The 15,487-nt window shown below is 42.6% G+C and overlaps 1 pseudogene; it reads left to right on the top strand.

The window, feature by feature from the left end:
* The first annotated feature begins 11,171 nt into the window (after positions 1–11,171).
* LOC103424373 (bifunctional dTDP-4-dehydrorhamnose 3,5-epimerase/dTDP-4-dehydrorhamnose reductase-like) lies at positions 11,172–12,195 on the top strand (annotated as a pseudogene).
* Positions 12,196–15,487: the final 3,292 nt, after the last annotated feature.

Below are 15,487 nucleotides of genomic sequence, written 5' to 3'. Positions count from 1 at the left end.
ACACGGTCATCAGCATGTGGGTCGAAAACACTTTTTGAATCCTTTTATCAGACCCTATACATCGGACCTGAGCTTCTGTGATCAGACTACTCTGGCTAGCTTGGCCAAGGCATTTTTATGTATCAGATATCCGTTGGAATAAAATTTCTCTTAAGGTTTACCTAGTTTGGATTCCCTCTTCGAACCTACTGACGTAAGATGTCGTAGAACATACTTAACTTAGCATGCTAGTTCGGGATAAAAGTAGTCGTACTTGAGGTCGCAGTTTAGAACCACTCTCGGATAAGTTTCAGATCGCCATTTTGATTATTCCCTTGAATGATGTAAAGCCTGGGTTTGAATGTCATAACGCACAACCTGGTTAGTTGTATAAACTTTCCAAAGATAGGATGGTGCTTTGGACTTCCGGGTTAAGGCGCCATGTGCCCATGGCCATAGCTCGCCAATTGTTACAGCACTTATTACAGTTCAAGTTTCCTAAATTGCTAACCATTCTATATGGATTGGGCTAAAGGAGGCTCCTCTAATATTGTAACTTTGAACTTTTAGACTTGCATTCCTGCAAAGTTTTCAAAGTTTGGGTCATGTTTTTAACGAATAGGGTACTCCCTGCATCACTGAAAATGTAAAGAAAGAACACGTATTTAAGACAATCCAAAATAATTCAATAATCTTCTAAGACTGCCTCCTTTAACTAATGACATTCTTTTCAAGAATGCAAAATCCTCAATCATGGTCAATATATGATTACGAAGAACTTGCTCGAGTCACTCTTGAGTTAGTAGTAACGAATACAAACGATATGTGTAGCTTTATAAACATTTAATCAAGAAGCATTCAAGAGAGCCTATTTAACAATATCATTTTTGATACCGTGCATTGGTGGGTTTATTCTAGTGGGAGACATGAGGACAAAGATAGGCCTGGGCCTCTCCATCATTTTCTTTATTTTGTGTGCTTTTGCTTGTGTTTGTTAGCTTTAATTTATGTTTTTGTGCTTTCCATTGAGCATAATGTAGTTAAATCACCATTTTGCATGCTTGTTCAACTTCGATGCAGTAATCGTTTCTTTTCGGCAAAACTTATGAACAAGTTAACCCTTATGGTATTAGTATCTCAATGTTGGATTATTATTTTTATGACTCAATTGCTCTCCTCTGATTCTAATTTCCATTCCTATACAAAAGTTAAGCCTCAAATTTTCTCTCATTGATTGTATTATTTTTAATCTAATTTATGTCACATGGCCTAGAGGCTCCTCCTAGCTTCGATTTTTGGCTCCGCCACTGCTTCATTAAATAGCTAATTTTGAAGACAAACTACAAGCATCATGTGACTGCTTCATTAAATAGCTAAATATGAACACAAACTACGAGCTCCTAAATTTAGACCTATACCCTTCTTGTGTTGCTTATATATATCATACTCCATTCATTCATTTCTTAACCTAAGCAAATAATTTAGACCTATTCAATGACGCCGCAAAAAAGATGGGGATTATCGACAACATTAACAAAAGGAAGACAACCCTCCACACCTTCAGTGGGGCATTGGTGCGATATCTGAAAACAGTGAAGCTAGCAGTCAAAGCAGAACCCTCTAACCACCTGGTGACTTTCCACGTAATGGATTTCCCAACTCCCCACAATGTCATCCTCAGCCGAAACTAGTTATATAAAATGAAGGTTGTTCCGTCCAGTTACACCGTTACTCGACTCCTGGAAGAGTAAAAGAATTAAAAAAAAATCAACCAGCGACGCATTGATGTGATGTCGAAAGCATGAACTTGATCAGAAAAGGAGAATGAAGCTTTAGCACCCGCATGGACGAATTGGATAGCAATCACAATTAGGGCATCAGCAGACAAGTTACAAAGAACTTAACCTGGATCTTGACCCCAAAGATGACAGTACACCGGAGTCAATGGCAGACAAAGACGTCGTATACGTCACCCTCAATCCCAACAATTCAAAGAAAGCTAAGATTAGCTCAAAGTTAACCGACTGAGAGAAAAAACTATTCACCAACTTCCTACGAGCTAACAAACACGTTTTTGTGTGGTCAACAGAGGACATAGCCCGAAATAAAACCCTCTATAATCTGCCACCATCTCCACCTGAACCTAACTTCCAGACCAATTATTTAGCGTAAAAGGAATCACGAAATAGAGCGTCGTAAGATCATAAAGGTAGAGATAAACAAACTCAAGGACGCCCAGTTCATCGTCGAAGTCCAACACTCAAACTGGCTAGCGAATGTTGTGCTAGTACAAAAGAAGAATGGAAAGTGAAGAGTATGCATGGATTTGACGGACTTGAACAAAGCTTGCCCAAATGATCCATATCCATTCCCATGGATTATTAGTAGATTCAACTGTGAGACATGAATTCTTAAGCTTCATGGATGCTTACTCCAGATACAACTAGATAAAGATGTACGAGCCATAAATGGAAGCAACATCCCTTGTTATTAACTGAGGTACATACTGCTACAAAGTTATGCCCTTCGGAATTAAGAATGCAGGGGTAACGTACCAACGACTTGTCATCCGAATCTTTAAGGAGAAGATCTAGGACACAATGAAAGTCTACGTGAATGACATGGTTGTCAAGAGCAAAGAGAAGAAAGACCATAGAACACATCTCCAAGAGTCATTTAACCTACTCCGAAAATACAAGCATGAAGTTGAATCCAAAAAAGTGCACCTTTGGAGTACATATGGCAAATTCTTGGGTTACATGGTTACTAAGTTTGGAATTGAGGCTAACCCAAACCAAATCAAGGCCATCATGAAGATGAGATCGCCTAGAACCATGAAGGAAATACAAAGCCTAACAAGGTAAGTGGCACATCCCTCAGCAGATTCCTTTCATGATCCACTGACAAGTGCAAATCGTTCTTTATGACAATAAAGAAAAGAAAAGGATCTACTCCAGACAAATGAATGTGAAGAAGCCTTCATGAAGCCCAAAGAATACCTTTCCAAACTCTCGTTGCTATACAAACCAGTTGACGAAGAAGACATGTACTTGTACTTGGTTGTATCTGACTGTGCAATAAGTTCAGCTCTGATCCGAGAATACTCAGGGAGCAAAAATAGGTATACTACATATTAAAAGCTCTTCTCAAACCAGAGACGAGATGTCAGAAAATAGAAAAAATCATCATGGAACTAGTAACGGTAGCCAAAAAACTCTGATCGTATTTCTAGTCGTTTATAGTGGTCTACATGACGGAGCATCTACTAAGATCCCTCTTGCGAGGCCTTGACGCTTCGTCTATGGTCACTAAATGGGCTATCCAACTAGGGCAACATGCACTACATGTGGCTTGATTCCCTTCCTAGGGTATATAGGCACTCCTATCCAGACCCAAATGCAATGGTGCCGTCTGCGCGAAGACAAGTCCTTGAAGAACTCATCTCCTCATGCCCCACCATAGGCTTATAATCAAAAGTGAAAATTGGTGTAATTCTTACATCATATCATTTTTTTTTTCTTAGAACTACACCAGTGATTTGATTCTTCATCCTAGATATATGTTGGCAATCTTTTTTGGATTCAATCACATTCAATCACACCCTCTTTTCAATCTAATTCTACTTTGGATCATGAATAAAGAAAAGTTATATGTCTTAAATGTCTATTCTTTCTTTTCCTTATGATGCAAGAGAGTGTACTCATTCCAAACAAGGCACAAACTTTGAAAACTTTGCACAAATGCAAGTCTAAAAAAGCTCAAAGTAACAATGTCAGATGAGTCTCTCTTAGCCCAATGCATCTTGAACGATTAGCAGCTTGGGAGACTAATATAGTAATAAGGGAAATAACAATTGGCAAGCTACAAGAATGGGCACATGGCGCCCTGACCTGGAAGTTCAATACACCATATGGCCTTCGGAAAGTTTATGCAACCAACAAGGTTGTGGGTTATAACATTCAAACCCAGGCTCTACACCATTTGAGGGAATAGTTGAAAGGGCGATCCAAAATTCATCCAAGGGTCACTCTGAACTTTTCCCCCGAGTATGACTACTTCTAACCCAAACCAGCATACTAAGCCAAGTATGTCATGTGACATCATATGTCAACAGGTTCGAATAGGGCATCCAGACTAGGCAATCCCTAGGAGGAATTTTATTCCAACAAAGCTCCGTGATACGCGGAAATTCTTTGATTAACTTCAGACTATTTCACTCTTTACATGTGTTTGTTATGCTTGATCACCACATTCATGCCGTGTATTGAGTTTGTTACATAGGTAAATTTAGATGACCAGGTCTTGTGCCTATGCCAAGTGACAAAAGAACTATTGCCAAGTTCTTGAAATTAATCAACATGAAAAGGTAGAATAGATACCATGTTCTAGGCCTTGTGTGTTTTATCGATTTTCATTGTATTATGCTTTCTCGAGGTGCAACTTAGTAAATACCATGCTAAATACTTCGAGAATGAATAGCTTAAAGAGTCGGTATCATGCCTTAGGTTAACAAATATGAGCATCTCAATATGTCTTATAACATTATGCATTTCGTTACTTTAGGAAGGTGGTTATTGGTGGATACAGAAAACCTAACCCGTTTTCTCGTTGTTCTAAATCTTATTCCAAATCCGTTTTCTTTTAATTGTTTAATTTTTCTCTTTTTCTATTTTTATATTTTTATATTTTCAATTTCAAATCATCGTCCATCTATTCCGTTAAATCTCTTTGTGCATATTTGTTAGTTTTGTGAATAAATTAATTTAAGTTCTTAGGAATCATAATCTAGACACCTATTAGTGCAATCCTCGTGGGAATGATCACATACTTGGTTTCTATATTATGTGTTTGATTTTGTGCACTAGCAAGTTTAAAACGTGTAATTAGTAGCTTAATATTTAGGTTGCTAGCATAACACCCTCTTCAATATAATTTCATATAGTGATACTTTACATCAATGTGTTCTTCTTAAGGACTACCAATTCCTAAAAGATGGCGAACTTATTACCATAAAACATATTGGCATACTACATAGGAATACAATATGGATATATATCGATCACAAACATACTGCGGAGTACTTACAGCCCACATTATAACACAATTTTGTTTCTTAATTAGTTAAGAAGCGATGATTATGTTTTTAATCAAAATTTCATGCAAAAATGCACTATAATAGGGAAAAAAACACATATAATTATTACTTAATTCAATAAATTTCATACCTTGAGTTCTTGCTAGTCTCTTGACTTCTTGTCAACGTGCTTTTTTTTCAAAAAAATGACCAAATGGTGGCTTTGCCATGGTAGTCCACCCTTTCAAGGGCTGAGAAGACTCATAGAGGCATTCAGCCTCCCCTAGACACAATTCACCAACATTAGGAATCGAACCCAGGACGTGCCGTGTGGAATACGGACCTAGAATTCGTGCCCAACCATTAGCCCATCCTGTAGTGGTTCTTAATTAAAAACATAAGCAATCATCAGTGAAGATGAACACTGCACCCTCGTGGTGGTTCTTGTCAATGTGCTTGATTAAAACATAATCCACTTCTTTGATTAAAAACATAAACCGAAATAAAGTTTGTTTGGGTCCCCCACAGAAATCCGAAACAATGTTTCCGTTGGGTCTCCCATTAATTGATTAATCTCTTCAAGATTGAAAACTTTAATTACCGTTCATATATTGTAGACAATTTCTTTTTTCTTTTTTTTCCCACTGTGCTAATTATTTCTATTAGTACCTGGTAGCACATCACTAGCCATATCATTTTCATGATCGCAAATTATATCTCCCACTTGATCATTGACAATATATTGGTTTTTAACCATATCTTGGTCTTCAGTGAAATTTTGTGCCTCCGTGGCTTTTCTTTGATACATGATTTACATATAACATAAGTAGGTTGATATCAGTCTGGGAATTGTATCCTCTCATGAACAAGAATCAAATCATCTTCTATATGCTTGAGAATAGCAGCACAAGCCATTTCATTATTATTCTCCCACTTTGTATAACCCCAACCCTGAGTGATGCAGTGCATGAAGGGGAAATTCATTGAGCTCTCATATTTAGATGGCTAATTTATATTATATTTCATCTCTTAGTAATTTGTATTTTGGTAAGTTGTGTTTTAATTATGTATTTGCGTTGGGACTTGATGATTATTTATGAAGTTGTGTTAGTATTTAGTTAGGCAGCTGGCTAGGCTTTTTAAAAAGGCTAGAATTCTAGAGGTTGGGGACAGATTATGTATTTGAATGAATTTGTGAATAGAGCTTGGCTTTCATCTTAGTCTTCTTCTCTAATGTTGGTCTAATTGATTCTCCACCCTCATCTTTTCCCGCATCACCGAGATCCTTCAATTGTCTCTCACTTTAAATTGTATACAAAGTTTTCTCTTGGATTAGAAGATATGTGGTCCCTCTTTTCCATGTGCAATGATCAATTTTCATATGCAATGCCAAGATTCTAAAAGACGCTAAGCACAAATTGAGCAGTGGGTTGGGGCATAGAGCCTAAGCAGCTACGCGGGGGCCTAGCCGGATTTAAATAAATTTATTACATATCTTATATATAAGTGCCTATTTATACTTACAAAAATACATACTTTGTATTTGGAGACATAAATTGAAAAATAAAATGACATAAAAGATTAAAGTATTATAACTGTAGACATCGAAATTTCGGTAAATAAATGTTGACCGATAAATCAAAGTGTCAACGCTCATGTATTACATAAATGTTACACGTAGCATGTGAGTCAAAGAAAATTGAAATGAGTTGGAAAAGTCATCAAATAGGACACGTGTCAACACCTGGCAGAAACGACTTATTTCATCTGGAATATTATATTCAAAGTTAGGCCTTGGAAAATTCTATAAATACAAGCCCATTTCATTCATTTAAAAAAGGACCAAAATGATTAGGCAAAACTCTTGAAGCTCTGAAGCTCTGAAACTCCGAAGCTCTCAAGCATCCAGGTTCCCGAAGAATTAAGAAAGCGTTCTTCGTTCATCGTTCATCCTAAGATCAAGCCCCAAAGGCCCTTTGGATCAACAATCATCCACCAATTCAAGATCAAGCCCCGACGGCCCTTGAAGAAAGTGTTCTTCGTTCTTCGTTCATCCTAAGATCAAGCCCCAACGGCCCTTTGGATCAACAATCATCCACCAATTCAAGATCAAGCCCCGACGGCCCTTGAAGAAAGTGTTCTTCGTTCTTCGTTCATCGTTCTTCCAAGATCAAGCCCCGACGGCTCTTGGATCAACCGTCCACCAATTCAAGATCAAGCCCCGACGGCCCTTGAAGAAAGCACCATCGTTCATCATCCGTTCATCCAAGATCAAGCCCCAACGGCCCTTTGGATCAACAACGTCGACAAATCCACACGTCCAACCGTTCTTCAAGATCAAGCCCAAAAGCCCCTTGAAGATCTGTTCATCACTGTTTCTTCAAGATCAAGCCCAAAAGCCCTTGAAGATCCGTTCATCACCGTTACTCAAGATCAAGCCCCAACGGCTCCTTGAAGATCCGCTCAAATCCACCTTCAAAGATCAAGCCCACGACCCTTTGAAGAAACTTCCAACAGTTCATCCAAGATCAAGCCCCAACGGCCCTTGGATCAACGAAACATCCACAAATCAACACCTTACGGAGATCGAATCAGAGGATCAAATTAGAGAGAGATTGTAACCCAAAATCATCAAATACAAATATTTGTTTGTGCACGTTGTTCTTGTCTCTTTCGTTTCAGGAATTTTCCGTGTTCACAAATTGGCACGCCCAGTGGGACAATCTCTGCCTCTCATCTCTTTCTCCGTTCAAGAAATTCAAGCGCGCTTCCAAAATTAATGGCATCAAGGAAGGCTCAAACTGTTCCCGCAACCGGCGCAAAGAACAAAAGCGTCCTCGTCGCAACTAGTGTCACTTTGGGCATCACGACTCGAAGCATGGCAAGAGCTACTTCTGCCGCCTCTTTCACCTCTGCATCAACTCTGCCAAGGGAACAAAAACACCCAAGGCACGAGCCTTTGATCACCTTAGCCTCACTAAGGGCACCAAGGGGGAAAGCCCAAGGAAATACTCTGAATCCATGCTCTCCGATGCCGATTCAAGCGACAGTTCAGCCATGCAAGTCATGACCATTGGAGCAACTTCAATCGATGAGCAGCTGGCTCAAATGAATGAAGCAATCGCAAGGCTAACCCGAACTGTGGAAGAAAAAGACTTGCAAATTGCAGCACTAGTCAACCGATTGGAGGCACAAGACGGCGATAAACCCGACCCAGAGGATGATCCACTAAAGGGAGGAGCTGGCGGAGACGAAGAACCCCTGGTGAAGAAAATCGATGGGAAGCCGGAGCCAGACCAAGCAGCGGCACTCATGGGATCTCTTTCTATCCAGCAGCTGCAGGAGATGATCACCAACACCATCAAGGCACAGTACGAAGGGAGCTCACATACCTCCTTATTCTACTCGAAGCCCTATTCCAAGAAGATTGATGCCCTAAAGATGCCAAGGGGTTATCAACCACCAAAGTTCATGCAATTTGATGGAAAGGGAAACCCGAAACAGCACGTTGCCCACTTCGTTGAAACTTGCAACAACGCAGGAACCGAAGGGGACTACCTCGCCAAGCAGTTTGTGCGCTCGCTGAAAGGAAATGCCTTTGAGTGGTACACGGACCTAGAGCCTGAGTCCATCAACAGTTGGGAGCAATTAGAGCGGGAATTCCTCAACCGTTTCTACAGCACCCGCCGCACTGTGAGCATGCTAGAGCTAACGAGCACAAAGCAGTGGAAGGACGAGCCAGTCATTGACTACATCAACAGGTGGCGCACTCTAAGCCTCGACTGTAAAGACAGGCTCTCGGAAACCTCTTCAATCGAGATGTGCATCCAAGGCATGCAATGGGGTTTGCAATACATCCTTCAAGGCATTAAACCACGGACCTTCGAGGAGTTGGCCACTCGCGCCCATGACATGGAGTTGAGCATCGCCCATCATGGGAAGAAAGAACCGATCGCCGACTACAAGAACGACAAAGCTCTTGGGACAAAGGTGGAAAAGGCTGCATGGAAACCCACCAAGGAAGCGATGACGGTCAACACATCTCCCGTCAAAATATCCACACGAGGCAAGGCGATTCAAACCGAAGCTTTTCGTGATCAAGAGACGCGTAGACGCACTTTGAAGGAGCTTGAGGAGAAGACTTATCCATTCCCCGACTCTGATGTGGTTGCCATGCTAGATGACCTGTTGGACAAGAAGGTGATCAGTTTGCCTGAGTGCAGACGGCCGGAAGAGATGAATCGTACTGACAGTCCAAGATACTGTAAATTCCACCGCTTCATCAGTCATCCAACGGAAAAGTGCTTCGTACTGAAAGATCTCATCCTGAAGCTAGCACAGCAAGGGGAAATCGAGCTTGACCTCGAAGACACGGTGGCGGCACACACTACTACTATCGTGTTTGAATCACTCGATCCTGTGCATCTCCGAAGCATGCATGATCATTCCCGTCAATGTTCAAGTCACATGGCACCTCCTACACAACCATCACCGGGGGCAAGCAACCAAGATGCATCTACTGGTGAAAAGAAATGGCGGACATCGGTGACCTACAAAAAAATGAGGAAGCCAAGACCACAAGCCACAAGGCCAAAAGAGGAGCCTAAACCCGCCCCTCGAACTTCAGTCTTCGAAAGACTGAATTATTCAAAACCTAGAATTGCAGCACTTGATCGCATCAGTGGTCGAGACCAAACTTCTGTCTTCAAAAGGCTTGAGACGCCAACACCGCAAAGATCAGTCTTTGAAAGGTTATCAAAGCTCAAGAAACAAAGCGGCACAGCTAGATCTCCTCCGCAACGGTCGGCTTTGGACAGACTTGAAGAAACTAAGAAGCCTTCTAGAAACAAGAAGACAACGCCAAAGGGAGAGAAGCTCGACAGTCTAGCAGGAAAAGACGATGTTCAAAGCTTGATTCCTTCAAGGATGAAGCGCCAAGCAACTTTGGAAGTCGACGCAAAAGGACCACTGAAGGTAAGGAGGCGCACCATCATCTACACCGGCCAATCTTCACGGCAACAAACCCAAGAGGACCACACTGAAGAGAAGGCCCAAGAAGATAAAGAAGACGAAATCCTGGAAAAAGACGTCACTTCCGGCTCTGTCAACTCAAAATTTTCACCTCAATCGCTGGGGGCATGCTCCAAAAACATGCCAGTCAAGCCGAGTGAAGTTGAAGGATGGACTTATGTCACTCCGAAGAAATTGCACAAGAAGCATATGTCTTCTCCACAAGCTCACCAATGGGAAATGGGGCAAAACAGCTCCTGTTCACCTCTAGAACAATGTGAAAGTGTTGGAGATAATGAAACTTTGACACGAAGATCATCCATCCCCATCACGATGCGTGACATCTTCCCAGAAGACTTCTTCAACTACTCAGTCAAGGCTCCTTGCTACGAAGATTGCGAGGAACGACTCTCTCAGATCGCTTGACGAACAAAAGCTCCTTGTCTGCAAGAGCCTAAACTGCAAGACACAAGGCTCCTCGCCCGCACGAGTCTAAACTGCATGGCACAAAGCTCCTGGTCTGTATGAGCATAAAAGGCAACATCAACGCTCCTGGTCTGCACGAGCATAAAAGGCAACCCCAATGCTCCTTGCCTGCACGAGCTGAAACTGCAACACGGCACCCAACGCTCCTTGCCTGCACGAGCTGAAACTGCAACACGGCACCAAATGCTCCTGGTCTGCACGAGTTGAAACTGCAAATGGCACCAAAAGAAAATACCAAAAAAAAAAATATGTATGTATTCGAACTACGTTTTGACTTGATCTCTTTCTTTGGAAGGGTACGTAGGCAACTTGATCATTCAACTTCGAGTTCAGTCATATCAAAATAAAAAAAAAAAGTGTTTTATTAAATAGAGTCAATTTTATTATTACAAAAAAAAATGAATACATATGTTATTATATATTTACCAAAAAAAAAAAGGAATATACATGTGTGTATATATATATGCGTATACATAACTCAAAAGCCAGGCCCTCGTCAGCGACCCATCCTCATTAGTATCTCGGCCCAGGAGCAAAAGGGCTCAAGCCACAACGGGCCCAAACTCCAGCTTGTCTTCTTCCCCATTTCTTCTCAGCCTACAGTGCGGCCCAGCAGCTCACACAATCCCCATATCCAAATCTCAAACCCTTCTCAGCTCTCTCTCTCTCTGGTTGTGGCACTGATGGGTTTCCCATCCAATGGCACCCAGAAACCGCTCAAGTTCCTGATCTACGGCCGGACAGGCTGGATAGGTGGCCTCCTCAGCAAGCTCTGCAAGGCCCAATCAATCGACTACGTCTACGGCTCCGGTCGCCTCGAGAATCGCAGCTCGCTCGAGGCCGACATCGCCAATATTAAGCCCACCCACGTCTTCAAACGCCGCCGGCGTCACCGGCCGCCCCAACGTCGACTGGTGCGAATCCCATAAGGTCGAGACCATCCGGACCAACGTGGTCGGCACCCTGACCCTCGCTGACGTATGCAGAGAGCGGGGGTTGGTCCTCATTAACCATGCGACCGGGTGCATTTTCGAGTACGATGCAGGTCACCTGCTCGGGTCGGGCGTCGGGTTCAAGGAGGAGGACACCCCCAACTTTATCGGATCTTTCTATTCCAAGATAAGGGCCATGGTGGAAGATCTGCGCAACAATTTCGAGAACGTTTGTACTCTGCGCGTTCGGATGCCGATTTCATCCGACTTATCCAACCCCCGTAACTTCATCACGAAGATCACTCGATACGAGAAGGTAGTCGACATTCCAAACTCCATGACAATCTTGGACGAACTCCTCCCCATTTCCATCGAGATGGCAAAGAGAAACCTCACCGGAATCTACAACTTCACAAACCCCGGAGTGGTCAGCCGCAATGAGATCTTGGAGATGTACAAGGAATACATTGACCCCAGCTTCACTTACAAGAACTTTACTCTTGAGGAGCAGCAAAGGTGATTATTGCTCCTAGAAGCAACAATGAGCTCGACGCCTCGAAATTGAAGAAAGAATTCCCTGAACTCTTGTCGATCAAGGAATCGCTCATCAAGAACGTTTTCAAGCCAAATCAAAAGACTGCCGCAGCTTAAAAGCTTTTAGGTTTGGATTTTTGGTATTCATGTTGCTATTAATTGAATTCAGTTCATGTGATCTCCCACCTCATAGCACTACAAGAGTTGAGTCTCCCGCATCTCCTCCTTGCTGTTGAAGTAGACCAAGTCGCCATCTCCGCCGCTTAAGCCGTTCGTAGTGATCAGCCTGCTGTCAACTCCTCATCCCCGACCGCATCGGCAACATTAGCACGGGCAGTGCACTTCTGGACTCAAAGCTCAGCAACAGCGGCGGCACCGGCAGCTTCGAGGTCGAGTCTCGGAAGCTTCATTCCTCCAAGTACAAAAGCGTGGTCCCGCAGCCAAACGGACGCCAGGGCCCACAACGTTGCTGCACAACGCTTCTGTCGCCACAACGTCGACATCAACTTTGAGTCTTCATCTGCCGAACCCATCTCCCGGCACTTCCACTTTCTCCCGCGCCTCGTGTACCTTTTCAGTACCAACAATGACTTGTGCTACACATGCACCGCCAGAAACGGCGCTGTCGCAACCTTCAACTTTGGTGCTCTCAAAGTCGGGGACAACTGAGGATAACAGATATGGGGATCGGAGCTGTTGTTATGTTGGACTGGAGAGCTGACAGTTTTGGAGACAATAGAGATGCATCTGCTTCGAAGAGCCACGGGCTGGTTGAGAAAATGCGCAGAGATAGAATCAGTGCACAGTTTGCTACTCTTAGACCAAATGGACAAAGCGGATCTATTAGAAAGCATGCTCTTCTTCGCCTAGCAAATCGTTCAGTTTCACACCTGCAATCCCCGGTTGCTCTTCACCGTCGGATCGTTGGTTGTCTCACGATACAACACCGTGTCGAGCGTGAGCGTGCTCCTCCTTCTTCCTCCACAGCAGCGAGCAAATGACAGCCATCGTCATGGAAACTGCAAGTAGTCATGAGCAGAACTCTCCCTCCTTTGTCTCAGCCATGAAAGTCTCCGCAACCTCCTCCTGTTTGTCTCTGAAAAACAAGACAGCGGCTTGATTCAAGTTAAGAACGCCATAAGCAGCTTCGCCTCCTGGAATCTTCTCACAAGCTTGCCGTCGCTGGAAAAGCAGGCTGACTTCCTCCTTCTTCCTCCTCCAAGCTGCTCATCTCATTCTGCCCATCTGTCAAGCATCGGCATCAGCAACTTCTTCTAGCACCAGGACCTCCATCGTTGTCCTTGCCCCTCAATGGAAGCTCGGGCAGCCCCTCCTCCTTCGTCATCTCTCGAGCTCGGACTGGGTTTTCACCCACAAACCCAGGCTTGCATAGCACCGTATATAAAGAAAAAAAAATATAATAATAATAAAATAATATATATATATATATGTATATATATATCATGGTGCGGTGTGAGTATAAGGGCCATCATTTCATTAGTGATGGTGGGTGTAAGCACCACGAAAGGAAAAGAAAGAAAAGGGAAAAGCAAAGGTGGTGCTTCAGGCACCATGTGCAAAGAAAATATAAAAAAATTAAAAAAAAAAAATATATATATATATATATATAATAAATAATAAATAAATAAATTTAAAATAAAAAAAAAGACCATGTGCAGAAAAAGAAAGAATATATATATATATATATATATATATATATATATATATATATATATAAAGAAGTAAGTGAATCCTTGGTGGCTAGCACCATGCCAAAAAAAAAAAAAAAAAAAAAAAAAAAAAAAAAAAAAAGAAAGAAAGAAGGGGAAAAGGTTTTGGAATGGTGAATCAGTCCATGTGAAAAAATTAACATGTATGTATGTGTGTGTACATAATATATATGATTACAGCAAAAAAAAAAAACAAAAAAAAAACAAAAAACAAAAACAAAACAAATGCATCGAGAGAAATAAAGTCCGTTTTATTTATTTTTCTGAAAATTTTACATAAATTTGCATTATACATACCTTGAAAAAAAAAAAAAAATCAAATCAAATCAAATCAAATCAATTTTACAAGAGGGGATCTTCAAGGACGATCAGGTGGCGCCTCACAACTCGGCGGAGCTCCAGGAAGAGGAGGCACCGGAGGTTGACTATTTGAAGCCTCAGCAGTCGGCAGAGCCCCAGAAGACGAAGGCAAATGCTGCTGGAACAAACCACAAACCGCTGATGATCAAGTAAAATCTGACCATCAGATTCCTGCATCTGGTCAATCTTCCTCTTCATGTTTGTCGCATAGCTGTGTGCGAGCTTATGCAACTGTTTATTCTCCTGCTTGAGCCCTCTAATCTCCTGTTTGAGACTCATCACTTCAGCCGCCAACGATTCAACTTGACGGGTTCGAGCAAACAGGCGTTGGGCCATATTAGACACAGAACCTGCACACTGCACACTGAGAGCCAGAGAATCCTTAACAGCCAACTCATCCGACCGTTTGGAAAGTAGTCTGTTATCTCTGGGAGTGACAAGGTTCCGGGCCACCACCGCAGCGGTCATATCATTCTTCACCACCGAATCCCCAACGGTAAGAGGACCAGTAGGGGATATGAAGGATGGGCGCCATATGTTGTCTGGAGAAGGCGGGACTGCCTCTTCACCAAGATTCAAGTCAAAACGACGGTCGGATGGTCCGGACATTTTCAAAGTATTGAAGGAAGAAGAGATCGGACAAATCAAGAGCTTAGAAGTACAAGAGGGGAGTTTTCACAAGCGAAAATTCAAGTGTGCTTTGAAACGAACTGCACGCCTCTATAAAAATCAGCACTCGACGAGATTTCAGAGATCGAAGAGGCGAGCTCAGAATTCGAAGAGGCCATTCAAAAATCGAAGAGGCAAGCTCAGAAATCGGAGAAGCATCTTGCTTTTCCAGACGCGTCGGCACCCGTCACACGCAAACTCAGCTTTGCGAAAATCACGGGCAATTTGTCGAAGCACCGATCCCAGATATCGAAGAGACGCCAGGCTTTTTCAGCCACGTCAGCACGCATCACACGCAAACTCATCTTTGCGGAAATCACGGGTAATTTGTCGAAGCGCCGATCCCAGTTATCGAAGAGGCGCCAGCCTTTTTCAGCCTCGTCAACACCTGTCACATGCACACTCAGCTTGGCGGAAATCACGGACAATTTGTCGAAGATTTTTGGGTGAAGGAGAAAGCACGTGAAGTTTACTGTTCAATCATCCAACGATTGCCGACACGAGTGAAAGAATAGTACCTCTACAGGTATTAAGGGACCTCCTATAACTGTCCACATTCACCTTCCATAGCAAGGCAAACATACAGAGCCTTTCCTCATCTCCAAAAATGCTTTCCCAACGAAGCCTCTCGAGTCATTCAATGTTCCTTATTCCTTGGGGTACCTCAACAAACAAATGACACCAAAGCAAAAGTATCTCATATCACCAGGGTA

This window comes from Malus domestica, chromosome 03, assembly GCF_042453785.1.
Source record: "Malus domestica chromosome 03, GDT2T_hap1".
NCBI lineage: Eukaryota > Viridiplantae > Streptophyta > Magnoliopsida > Rosales > Rosaceae > Malus > Malus domestica.
The sequence above is the reverse complement of the archived record's forward strand: the minus strand, read 5'-3'. Positions and strand labels throughout refer to the sequence as shown.